The sequence below is a fragment of the Trachypithecus francoisi genome, unplaced genomic scaffold, assembly GCF_009764315.1.
Source record: "Trachypithecus francoisi isolate TF-2019V2 unplaced genomic scaffold, Tfra_2.0 Lachesis_group3, whole genome shotgun sequence".
Lineage (NCBI taxonomy): Eukaryota > Metazoa > Chordata > Mammalia > Primates > Cercopithecidae > Trachypithecus > Trachypithecus francoisi.
Window position 1 is genome coordinate 91,903,792 of NW_022681468.1, and position 13,386 is coordinate 91,917,177.

Below are 13,386 nucleotides of genomic sequence, written 5' to 3' on the forward strand. Positions count from 1 at the left end.
AGGTTTGGCTATTTTTCTTCATTTTGGTGCATCCATTTGCATTTTTCTCTAAGCACAATGATGGTTATTTTCTGAAATTTTGTGTGATTATAAAAAACGATTTGGTGAAAGCTAAAAGAAAGTTTACAGGTCTGTAAATTGTTCTTTCTAAAATTGTTCCGTCAGGTCCTCGAAGATTTTATTTACATTTCTCCTCACAGGTCACTCTCTGGGGAGTTTCCCCAACCCACAGCAGGAAGCCTTTGCAACCTGCTCAACCCAACTCTACTCCACATGTCCAACTTTCTTTATTATTTTTTTTGGCACTGGCCAGCCAGTGATACATATAGGTTCAAGTGTTGGTTTGTTGTTAAATAGAATCTAAGCACCATGAGCTTTCAGTTTTCTGGTTAAGATTCAGATTCAAATTCAACAATCATTTATAAACGCTGGAGATCCACACTTATCTTACCCAGTAGTTCCCTAAAGCAAAAAATAAGACACCAGAATCAGATCAGATATGCCCCTCAAGTTCACCTTGAATTGGTATGTGTTGTTCATTCTATCACTTGTTCACACATTCCACGGGCACTTTCTGCACACCCACCAGATACCTGAAGATGTCCAAATGGAAACAATCTTCCCGTTCTTAAAGATGAGTGGGCAGCACCGGTCCAGGGTGAAAGAAAGGTCAGACTGAAAGGAGTGGCATCAGAAGTCAAATTAGACAAAAGATGGTGAGGAGAATTGCAGCATTGGCTATATTTAGCCAGACCCGAGTCATTCTCTTCTTTTGAAGTATGCCGGGTCCATGGAGTTAAAAGAGAAGGGGGAAAGAGGTGAGCATCCTCTGAAGGATTAAGCAAACAAGACAAGAACATTATCTCAGTTCCTTGTCAGGCCTTCCCTCCAGGAATCCTAGCCTAAGCCTCTTTCTGTCATAATCAGTCATTTGTCTCTTCTACACTAGCCTTGAGTGGTCCATAGTCCCTCACTGCCCCTTTCCCTCGCCTGCTCATTATCAGTGTTATGTTGCCCGCTGCCCGTCGCCCCTCCACATAACTCATAACTCACAACAGACAGTGAGCTCCTGACAGTTGAAATCAGGCACAGCAGCTCCCGTGCCCAGCCTGGCACAAGGAGAGGGTTTATGCCATCGTTGGAGAAGGGAACAAATGAACAAAGAATCAGCAAATAGACTCTGGACCTAGAGGTAGGCAATTCATGAGATGAGAATCTCATTGATGCCACATGGTAGTTATCACTGAGACCAAACTTTGCCATGAGTTTTTAAAAGTGAAATGCCAAATTAAGGCACATTAAACAAAGCATAGCATCCAGAAACAAGGAGGTTATTACACATTCATCTCTGGTGAATGGTGGTCAGTTCCAAGCAGCTGTTTTAATAGGAATGTTTTAACGGGAATATTAATTAAGTAGGATATAAACAAAGAAGACTGATGAAGAGGTCTGGCCTGGAAATGCTTGCCATACAAAGAGTCGTTGGCCTCCCAAAAGAGGGATTGTTTCATTTAGGAGAACAGGGACTGAAGGAAAATGTGATACCAAAATGTGGATGTTTAAACACAGACATGTGAAAGATGTCCTATATGACTCAAAGGGAGAGCTGTTAAACATTCAGATGGACCTATTTCATGCCAACAGAGGGACAGTTTTTTGGTCATTAGAGCTACCCAGAATTACGTTGGATTATTTGGTGAATGAGTGAGGCTTTTTGCCACTGGAAACCTTCAAGTAGAGACAGCAATTTTAAAGTTTTGTTTTATTTTTTTAAGAAAAGTATCAAAAGTGTTGGGATAGATGGGTCTCTCTTTCAAGATAATGGTTCTATGACCTCTGACTTGCTGAAGTAAGCCCAGAATACTCAGAAAAAAAGGTCGTTATAGAAGCAGGAGATTTATCTCATTATCCCTGGGTGACTGGCTGACTTTAGTAGGAAGCGACTGCACCCAATAAGTGCTAATGGTACCGGTAAGAAATTGAGACTCACAGTAAATGAAGCTAGAAGGAGAAGCAAGAAAAAGTAAAAACAGAAATATCATTGGGGATGGTGTGACTACCATCAACAAAACTGGGTGCCAAACACTGTATATAATCTTCACAATACCATGAAGTCTCTAGTATCATCTTCATGTCACAGTTGAGGAAAAATAGGCTCAGAGATGTTAAGTAGCCAGTTCCAAGTCACACTGTCAGTGGATGTCAGTCTCAGCATTCAAACTGAGACTTATTTTATACCAAAGTATATGCTATTTTTATCTCACGATGGCCTGGAAAAGAATATTGCCCTACTTCTCTGGATGGCTATTAGAGGACTGACCAAAACATAAAGTATGTAGAGCTGTTCTGAATGAAAGGAAAATGGTAGGAGTTTTCAGCAGATAATGAGGACCTCAGTATCAAGAGACACAGTTTTTGCTACGATCTATTCACCATTCCTCTAACCTCTCTGACCACCCAGACACGGGTAAAAGAACAGGGATCTTTTGACAATGAACACAAAGAAACAACTCTCAAATTGGATCATGGATCAGTATAAGAGGGCAGGCATTTAGAAGCAGCTTTTTATTAAAATCAGACCAAAACAAAAAGATAATACTTTAGGAAACTTCTTTTTATTATAAATGGCATCCTAAATGTTCTTGGGTTTGTATTTGTTTCCATCTTGGCTGATTTTCCCACTGGCTAAAGTACTGCTCGGGCATAGCAAAAAGATCAGGGAAAAAAACCACCATGTGGTATTAACTTCTACGAATCTTTTTTGACTGCAACTTATTCATCTTCCTCTTAGTGCCATACGCCAAGTAACAAATTATAGATCCCCTTACATCTTGATTCATTCACATGGATATCTATGAAAAGCTCCAATTTTGGAGGAAGATACAGGATTTTTAAAAATAGAAAGTCACATACCAAAATAGTTAAATAACATGAAAAGATGTTTGACATCATTAGCCATTGGAGAGGTTCAAATTAAAACCACAATGAGATATAACTACACACTTATCAGAGTGGCTAAAGCTAAAAATAGTGAAATACCAAATGCTGGGGAGGATGCAAAGAAATCAGATTACTCACACATTTCTGGTAGAAATGTAAAATGGTACAGATACTCTGGGAAACAGATTGGCAGTTTCTTATAAAGCTTAACATGAAATTATCATATGACTCACTGATTGTACTCCTGGGCATTTATCCCAGAGAAATAAAAACATATGTTCATATAAAAAACCTATACACAAATGTTGATAGCAGCTTTCTTCATATTAGATAAAAACTGGAAACCCAAATGTCCTTCAGTGGATGAGTGGTTAAACAAACTGTAGTATACCCATGCCATGGAATACTACTCAGCAATGAAAAGAAACAAACTATAGATATATGCAGCAACTGGATGACTCACAAGGGAATGATGTTGACTTAACACAGCCAATCTCACAAGGTTATGTACTGTATGACTCCATATATATAGCCTTCTTTCAAAATGGCAAAATTTTAGAGATGGAGAACAGATTAGTGGTTGCCATGAGCTAAGGAGGGAGAAGAAGCAGGGAGAAATGGGTATGGTTGTGCAGGGACAGTTAGGAGGACCCTCACTGAAATGTTCTGTATCTTGACTCTGGTATTAGATACATAAATGTGATTAAATTCCAAAGAACTAAATATACACACACACACACACATAAAACACAGAAATGAGTACATGTAAGCCTGGAAAATCTGGATAAGATTGATGGATTGTATCAAAATCGATTCATTGGTTGTGATGTTATACTCTAATTTTGCAAGATGTTGCCATTGAGAGAAGCCAGGTAAAGGGTACATTGCATCTAAGTTTTCTTTCTTACAACTACATGTAAATCTACAATTATCTCAAAATTAAAAGTTAAATTAAAAAAATTAAACAATTAAAGAACTTAGTTGAACTCCATTTGCCTGGTTCTTGTAATTTTCCACTCTATTTCACTCTGCTATTCAAACTCTGGATGGAGGATAATCATAGGTGATTGTGGTGATTAAATGAGATGCTGCTTGTAATGTCCTTAGCTCAGTGACTTGCACATACTGTTTATTCAATAAACATGATCTACCATTAAGGGAAACAAAAGAATTCACACGCTTGTGCTTGATCTCAAAAGTAGATGGAAACTTTGTTATTTAGTTCCTTTTCTAATACAACCATGTGAGTAAGTAAATGAACACAGGGCCATAGTGGGTTGGCTGCAATTTGGGAATCATCCATTATTTTAAATCTCATTGTATTTTTGACATGGATGGAGATAGACGCACAAAAAGAGGGGGCTACCAGCTAACTCAAGACAGTGCTGAGAACCTTTGCTTTGAGCCTCCTTTCCTTCTGTACTCCCCTGAAGATGTGCCACTTGACCGTTTTTTTTGTTTTGTTTTGTTTTGTTTGTTTGTTTGTTTGTTTGGTAAGCAGGCAAGGTATGAGGGGTACACATAAGGAAGAGAGAAAAACCTTTTTCTCACCATCTCATGCTTTATTTACCTTAAATTTCTGTCTTCTGTTGTGCCAGTTTTTAAAGCTACATACCCTGCTGATATGTTTACACGGCCAAAGAGAGCAGCAGAGGCTCCTGGGCTTCAAAGAAGGAAGCAGTCTGCTCAGACACCATTCCCTTCAGCGTTTTGGGGTCAGTGCTGCTGACTTGATAAGTCCATGCATCCATATGTATCCAAATTTCTTGTGTGTGCTTTTTAAAAGCACAAAATTAGAGTCATCTTGCTCTTTTTGAAATGGCCCAATTCCCAAGAAGAATGGGAGAGTGAACAGAATAGAAAAATCTTAATGAAGCAGGAGAGGAGCCAGACCCAAGGTGCGAGCTTGCTATTGTGGTTGAGACTCTCCTGCACACGCCCACGGAAAGGCCTCACTGCCTGCCAAGCCCGCTTTCTCTACAAGCAGATCCGATAGAAAACAGTGCAGCCAACACTGGCACCAGGAGAGGTCTTGCCTTAGCCTCCTCCTGCTCCAGAGCCCAGTGTTTTCCCCAAGGTTTGGGAACCAGGGAAATATGCCATATTGAAATGAAAATCACTAGGCAGAGCTGACATTTTCATCCACCCAAATTTCTAAATGAGTTTGTTGGGAAGATAGCCACCAAATAAAGCTGGCAGTCACCTCTGAAATTGCATTCTGCATTCTGCCACTCTAGGGCAGGTTACGGAAAGTGACAGCGAAGGGATCTCGAATTTACTAAGGGTGGGAAGATTGCTTTTGCAACTGCCTGGGTCAAGAAAAATAAAAAAGGAATATAACATATGCAAAGTGCACCCATAATTCAGTATTCAGTCTTCAACCTTTATTCACTCATGGCACAGACTCTCCTGTGCAGGGCACTGTGTGAGGTGCTGAGGCCACATGGGAAACAGACTTAGTCCCAGTCCTCAACGGAGCTAACACTCCTGAGGGCTTGGGGTGAAAGGTCATAAAGACCAATGTATGTTAGGTCTGGGAGAACAGGGTAGACATCTAAATCTTTCCAAATCAAGGAGGACTTCCCAGACGGGGCTACCTACTCAACTAAGACCAGAAAGTTTAGAAGGAGGAAACTAGGAATGGCATTAGGGGAAAAGGATGGATGGAGATGAGAAGAAGAGATGGGGAAAATGCCAAGGAGTATAAAAAAATGAAGTGTCCCAGAGCAGTGGTTCTCATTAGAGGGATATTTTTGTCCTCCCTCTACCCCATGCTTTCATTGCCAAATCTTGCAATTTGGAGGGATATTTTTGGCCACTTTAACAGGAATGGGTAAAAGCCAGAGATGCAGCTAAATATCCTGCAGTGCCCAGGACAGCCCCACCACAAAGAATTGAACAGAGGTCGATAGTGCCAAGGCCAAGAAACTGGCCTAGAAACAAGATTTGGGGCAGGATCTCTTCTCAGAACCCTAAATAAAATAAATGACTACCCATTCTTGGGTTCTGAAAGAAGTTAAAATGTGAGTTCCTTGTGACATTTCTGGATATTGGTATATTATTCTCACTCAATTTTCAGGAAATTTTTTTCAGTGGATGAGGAGGTAGAGCCAGGGGAAATCAGTAATGGGAAAAGGGGGTAAAAACACACATGCATGTACTGAGGTTTGCAAAATTATTTCTAACAGTGATGTCTCTACTCTCTGTTTTGTACTTTCTATCATTATTTCTCCCAGTACCTCCGGCATCTTAGGCCAAGCTATTGCTTTTAGTCTTCTTCTTTTTTTTTTTTTTTTAAATAAATAAGTAAATAAGCAAGGAAGACTTCAGATACCATCAAATTGATCAATGACAACTTTACAGATTATTAAAATAGTTAAAAATAGGATTACCCAAATAAGGCAAGTAGGGTAAAGATCCTAACATTTTGTTTGAATACTGAGATTATTTTGGTCATATTATCTGTGTTAAGACACTCATAAATAGGCCCTGGCTTATACTTCAGCTCTCATCAGTATTAATATAAGAATAAAAGTGTGTCATAAGGATTCTGAGTCCACTAAGAACATTTCCTGGGAAACACCGACAGTGAAAAGCAGTGACATGTCTGGGTTGGACACTAAGATGTGATATAAAATCCCCCTTTCTCATTTCCTATCTTGACAATCCATACAACCCTTAAACAAAGGGGGCGAAATCACTTTTAGAAAATCTTCTTACAAAGTGTGAATATCTAAGAGCCCAGGCACATGGTCAGTTAATGTATTTGAGCATACACGAAGGAATTTGCTGAATGCTGACAGCACTGGGTAACACTTCATTTTACTACTGCATATTTATGAAATTAATGATATAATACCATCCCTCCTAACTTTAACTCTGGATGATGGTATTTGATCCTGTGGGAATGCATTGTCATTAAGTCCAGAATTAAATGCAGGAATAATCTCAAATTTTGAGGAGGTGACAGAGAGAGATGAATATGAGAGACTACATTGTACATTAAATATAGGAGCTTAATGGGAACAAAGTAAAACAAATAAGAAAATAAGCCAGGTATTTTTCCCCAATATGCCAGTTAAGGTTTTATCTTTACAGAAGTGACCCATGCTTACTTATATGATTGAGGGATTAGCAAATCCCAAATCCTGTCAGTCTAAGTATATGTTTCATCTCCAGATGAATATATCTACCATAGACTCCTTGCCTCGTTGTAAAAATCTGACATACAGAATGTATGTATATTAGAAACAGAAAAGAAAGAAAAACTCCTTAATAGCCTGTCCATGTTCTGTTAGCTAAAAAGGATTTTTATATACTAATAAAAATATTTTAATTGATTATGGATCACAGATTTTTACTGTGGAGATATATAGGTATGATAGCATTATCAATTATCATCAGCTAATGAATATGGCAGCTATTTGTAAATATTACATTTTTTTCTCATTTTCAAAATCCAGCTTCCATTCATAGTATTCAATGAGTGATCCAAAAGGTCTCTATATTTCATGAATGAAGTCAAGGATATTCTCACAATGGAATATCAAAATCAGAGTCAAACGTCTCTCCAAAATCACTTGGGGTTGGAAAAAATGTAAAACGAACCTTCTTGTCATAGGGGACACTGAATAAAAATTTTACATTCTAAAGATTCCAGAACTGATAGTAAGAGGTGACTTTAGTAGTTCACAACCACAAAATATGCTTGTTACTCTTGATCAGGGATGGTCAATAGCATCCGTACAGTAGATTGCTGGTGGCCCTCTGGTGGGTGGGTGGGTGGGATAAATTATTGAGATCAAGTGTGACCTAGAGCAAGGTTTTTCTTCAAAGTCTGTTATGGGTATGGAAGTAGGAAACAGTGGAATGAACATTACATAATAACCATATCAACTCTGAATTATTTCTAATTATTGAAATGGTAAAGTTCTAGAAAAGGGCCTCAAGAACTTCTCTTTAGCTAAATAGAGTACTTGTGAATTTACTTATGTACATAAACCATGTTATACTTTTGATATTGTATTAGGCATACAATTTATGTATTTGCTACACTTAGTTGGTCACATGAATTGTAAGGATTGAAGACAAAAACTTATTTTAAATTTTAATGCAGGACTCCCACATGCCTTCCCCAAACACATCACAGTGATTAGGAATTTATGTCTTATCATGAGGCAAGGCTTTAAGGGGACACTTCCTTTTTTATAGGCAAATTTTATGATAGATAACTAATGCCAAAGAAACTTGCCCTGACCTTTCAGGCTGTAACTAACTAAAGCAAATTAATAAAAGTTATGCCTGTGAAATAGTAAGGGAACACAGAATCTCTGGAAATGCAGCCAGAAGGTCTAAAATAAAGCACAAGAGAAAAAGTAGAGAAGAGAATTCAGACTGTAGGAGCAGCAACAGCTACGGAAATGTCTTTGATCAAAAATGACTTGGCAGAAGAGTTTTACTCCAATAAAATTTTCACTGAAGCCAGTGCCTCAGGCCTTAGTTGCAGCTTCCGTGGGATTTAAGAAAAGCAGATGAAGCAGGCGAAAACTGAGTGAGGAAGCAGGAAAAGGCAATCTTCTGATCTGTTCTACATATTTCTGCAAACAAGAGCAATCTTTACCCGGAAAAGAGTTGAAATACAGAGTCTCTCTCTGGGGCTGATTTTGGAGACTATGTTATGCTGTATATACATAAATAACCACGCATGCATCCACTTCCATATACATTGCAGAAATCTTCCATTTAAAACGTATTTCCCTGTGATGGTGAAGTTGTTTGAATTTCAATTACACGGTAAACTTAAAACAGTTATTCTCTAAAAGGCTTGTGCATACTTAAGCGTACAATACGTATTTTAAAAGTGCAGTTTGTAATCTCAAGTTGCTGAATTGGCAAGCGGTTTCCTTATTGAAATTGTTAATTTCATTCTAGAACAATAATAATGCTAAATAATAAAAATTCTGTGAAACATTTTAATTCATCTGATGTGTTGCTTTATCTTAGGCTGCTACTGAGTTTCTATTAGGAGTGTAGGGAAAAACGAATAAACAGACTGTCTTTTATTTATTTATTTATTTATTATTTATTTATTTATTTTTTGGATTTTTAAAAACTAAGATTTTTCGGCTACTAAGCTAGTTATTAAAGAGCCACAGCCATCCTGGGCTCCTTGCAAGAACAATGCGGCAAATGATCGAGGTGGTGCCGGCCAGGCTGATGACTTTATAGGCTGCGTCCCGGCTCGGTGACCCACAAATCTCCTTTGATATGCCAGGCAGGAGAAAGAGCTTGAAAGGATCAGGAGGAGAAGGGCCCAATGAAGCCATCATGTGACAAGAATCCTAAGACTGCCGCGGAAAGAAAAAAAGCGAGATTCGGGCAGGAGCGCGGGGAGGCGGGCGGCGCGGGCGCGGCTGATAGAGACGTCGGAGCCGCCCGAGTGACCCGCTAGCTGCTCAGCCGGGGCGCCCAGACCACCGAGGATGCAGGCCGGCGCGGGCCAGGCGGAGCCCAGGAAGCAATCTTCGCTAAATTAAAGAAATCTCCATGGAAATTAGCATGAAACATTTTCTAATCTCCCGCTTTTCACTGCCGACAAGGGTCACTGGTTTAGCTTCCCTCTTATTTTATTATTCCCCAGCCACTTCCCCGGAGTCTTTATACCCTTCCATCCTGCCACGAGTTTTCAGCCCGTCTATGTTGTGTTTTGCTGGGATTCTTAACCCTTTTAGGCTATCTTTTCTGAAAAATATAGGATAGTATTATTATTGTTGTTGCTGCTGTTATTGTTATTATCACCACATCCACTATTAACATGCTAGCTCATCTAATACAATTACGCGCATGGGAAGTCTTGGAGAACATTGCTCTTTCTAATCTCTGGGCAGTGCAGTCACTACATTGCACCCAGTCACTCCCAAACCCGGCTGCCAGATGGGCAGGTGAAGCAGCTGTCCCCTTCCTTAACCGTGGCATTACAGTTTTCAGGCTGCTCCTCTCTGTCGCCTTGATTGTCTGACAGAATGAAGTGCCACCAAACTCGACTACTCCTAAGGTGCGTTGCACCAGGCAACTCCCACCTGGGCATGGAAGGGGCACAGCTCCAAGCAGTGTGTGTGTGTGTGTGTGTGTGTGTGTGTGTGCGCGCGCGCGCGCACTCATGCTTACCTGGCCTTAGATATGTCACCTAACTTCTTTGAGCCACACTAAGTCATTAAGAAAATGGGAATATTATACCCTTATAAGGTGTTGGAAAGCATTATGGGATGTGGTGGAAATGAAGCTTTCTACATATTAAGAGATACCCAGAAAAAAGATTTTTAGTATTAAAAGTAAGAACTAACACACGCTGCAACAATGTTAAAAATTGATGACAAATCTTAAGATGTGAAAATTACATATTTAGGTCTCTTATTCATTAAACATCTCCAACTGGAGCTTTGAGAGTCAGGACTCTACATCCATAAAATCAATTATAAAAGGACAAAGTATTAATAACGTGTATTGCGTGCTTACATATGCTAGATAGCTTTAGGGACACTGGCTTATTTAATCCCTAGGGCATCTCAACTTTAGTGGGTTCTTTGAAGTCAGAGGCTGTGCTGTTTTGTATTCATCTAGGTACTGCTAGTCCGTGAAATAGTTCCTAACATAGAGTAGAAGACTCTTGTTACTATCAAAGGCCTCTCTGTTCCATATTCTGCACTCAGAACCATACATATCCTATTCAATCATCTTAAGAACTCTGTGAGTTAAGCATTGCCGCATTTTGTAGATGGGAAAACCGCAGGAAAAGTAAAGGAGCTTGCTACAAATCATACCTTCAGTAGTCAATGGCGATGAAACTTGAGGACCTGATTCAATTCGCCAAATGGTCTCCATTTACTGAAAGAGAAAACGGAAGCAAAGAGAGGTGAAGTAACTTTCCCAGACTCACACAGTGAATACATTGGCAGATCCAAGATCTAGATCAGGTTTACCTAGTCCTGGTGTCTATGCCATCCTTCTCCACGGCAGCTCAGGAAGGCAACGGGCTCTCATTTTAAAAGTTGTCATCTAATTTCAGGCTTCAATTCCACACTTTGTAGAGTAGATCTAGCCTTAGTAGATCTTTATCAGTTTGTGAAAAAGTTTATATAATATAGTCTTTGCCATTTTTATGTGTGTGGAAATTTAGAGATCTCTTTGAACCTTTACAAGCGACTAAACATCGCATTCCCAGACAGCACCGGGTGTGTTGGAAACAATATTTCAAAAATAAAATCTGTTTTCTTCAACAATTTTTAGACAAGGCCAAATGAGAACCATTTCTAGAATAATTTGTTTATCTGCTTTTATCTTATTGTGAAAATGTTAATTTTTTGGTATGGAACATTAATTCCATAAATACTGATTTTACATGTAAATAAAATTATATTTCAGATTCATAGAGAAATTTACAATTTAAATAATGTGAGTTATTTTATAAAAATTGACATTTTGAGACAAAATACATCTGTTTTTAACCTTGGTTTAGTATCTCCAGTTTCCTTTGTGGGTGTGTGTATGTGGGCATTTACATGTGCATATGTACATATGTGTGTGTACATATATCTTTGATTACTGAAAATTGACAGAATGATGACAACAGTCTGTAATAGTAGGAAAGTTGGTAAGTTTGGTTATTGCCTATCTATTGCAATTAAGAAATAAAATCAGTGTACTTTATACTGCTGCTGATAGTATAACAAGGTTTTAATGCATATCCATTTCTTTCAGCCAAAGGCCCAAATAAGATTTCCCAAACTGATAACATTAAAGAAACTGTGTCCTACTGATACTTGGTCTATAGTTAGGAAGGTTTCCCAAAGTCCTAAGGCATGCTTTGGAATATTAACCGCTGTTGATATAAAGTACCAGGATCCTGAGTTCACAAGGTAGTCTCAATCCACATCCTCTTCATCTGCTACTGTCATCTCGGTTTTCAAGGCACCTTTATCCCAAGTCTCCCCTCTGAGTGTTGCTCTCAACCCCACCAATGAAATGTATTGTTTACCCAGGACTGGGTAAACCTGATCTAGAGGAGAGGACTTATGCTAAAGTACTTACTTTTGCAAAGAAATAGCATTAATAAACCAAAGGCCAGCAATAAACACACTATAAAAACATTATTGAAGCTGACATACTAGAAAAAATGAGTGTGTTTCATGTGAAAATTTAAAGTGATAATTCCAGTATACTTATGCAGGTATTAAAGCATATGAAAAGGAATTCTAGACAAATCTAAGTCAAAGATGCTTAATTGCAGAGGATATTAAAGGCACAATTCCTAATAGATAAGAAATAAACAAAAATATCCTAGCAAAGAAACTGTAAATATGAGGAGGTTGTTAAGTTTGTGATTGTTGAATGGATCTGTTATTCATATTTCTGGAGAGACCAATGACTACCGAGGAGCACACTGTTCCTTACCCCATCCCACCACTTAACACGTCTTCATTGTGTTTTTAAATACCCAGCCCACCCTCATACAGCCTCTTACTTTAGGAAGGCTGAGCCCTTCAGCTGTGGGCCTGTTTGCTCCAAGGACATTTTAATTCCATTTCCAAATTAGCTAAAAATTGAACATTTGATTCAATTCTGGATAATGAGTTGCTGGAAGTTGAGGAGAAGTTCTTCCTCATTCTTAGAGAAGTTAAGGGAGACTAGTTCACCTCTCTCCATCACCATCATATACAAAAAATCATGTGCAAGGCTGATAACTATTATCACAAGCCATCACAGTATATAGGTTTAGGGTGAAATTAAACTCTTTGTAGAGCAAAGCAGTGAAAAGGAAAGATTCTGGGTACAGACAACATTAAGTCTTCTCACTTTGAACCTCCTCTTAGATGAACTTATAGTTTCCATTTTTTACTGTTTCAAAGAGTGTGAGCTGTTTTTCTGTAGGCATAATTAAAAGCATCCTAAATGATGCATGCTGAGCTATTCCAGAAAAATCGCATAATAGCTTTATTAATTAAGGCTCTGTGGGATGCTGAGACAGGTGTATCACCTGAGCTCAGAAGTTCAAGACTAGCCTGGGAAATGTGGCAAAATCCCACCTCTACAAATAAAATACAAAAATTAGCATGACATGGTGGCACACGCCTGTGGTCCCAGCTACTAGGCAGGCTGAGGTGGGAGGATCACTTGAGCACAGCAGGTCAAGGTTCCAGTGAGCCATGGTCATACCACTGCACTCCAGCCTGGGTGACAGAGTGAGAGCTTGTCTCAAAAAACAAACAAACAAACAAACAAATAAATAAAGTTGTTAAGTTTCTAAAAAAAAGAATCTGACATGCTCTTCTAATGCTGTTTTCCTGTATATTTGGTTGCTTATCATTGACTGGCTTTTCATATGTCAACACTTTTGTCATATAATTTTCCATAGAGCTAGTAGAGTCATTTTTCCTCTACCGTGGTTGA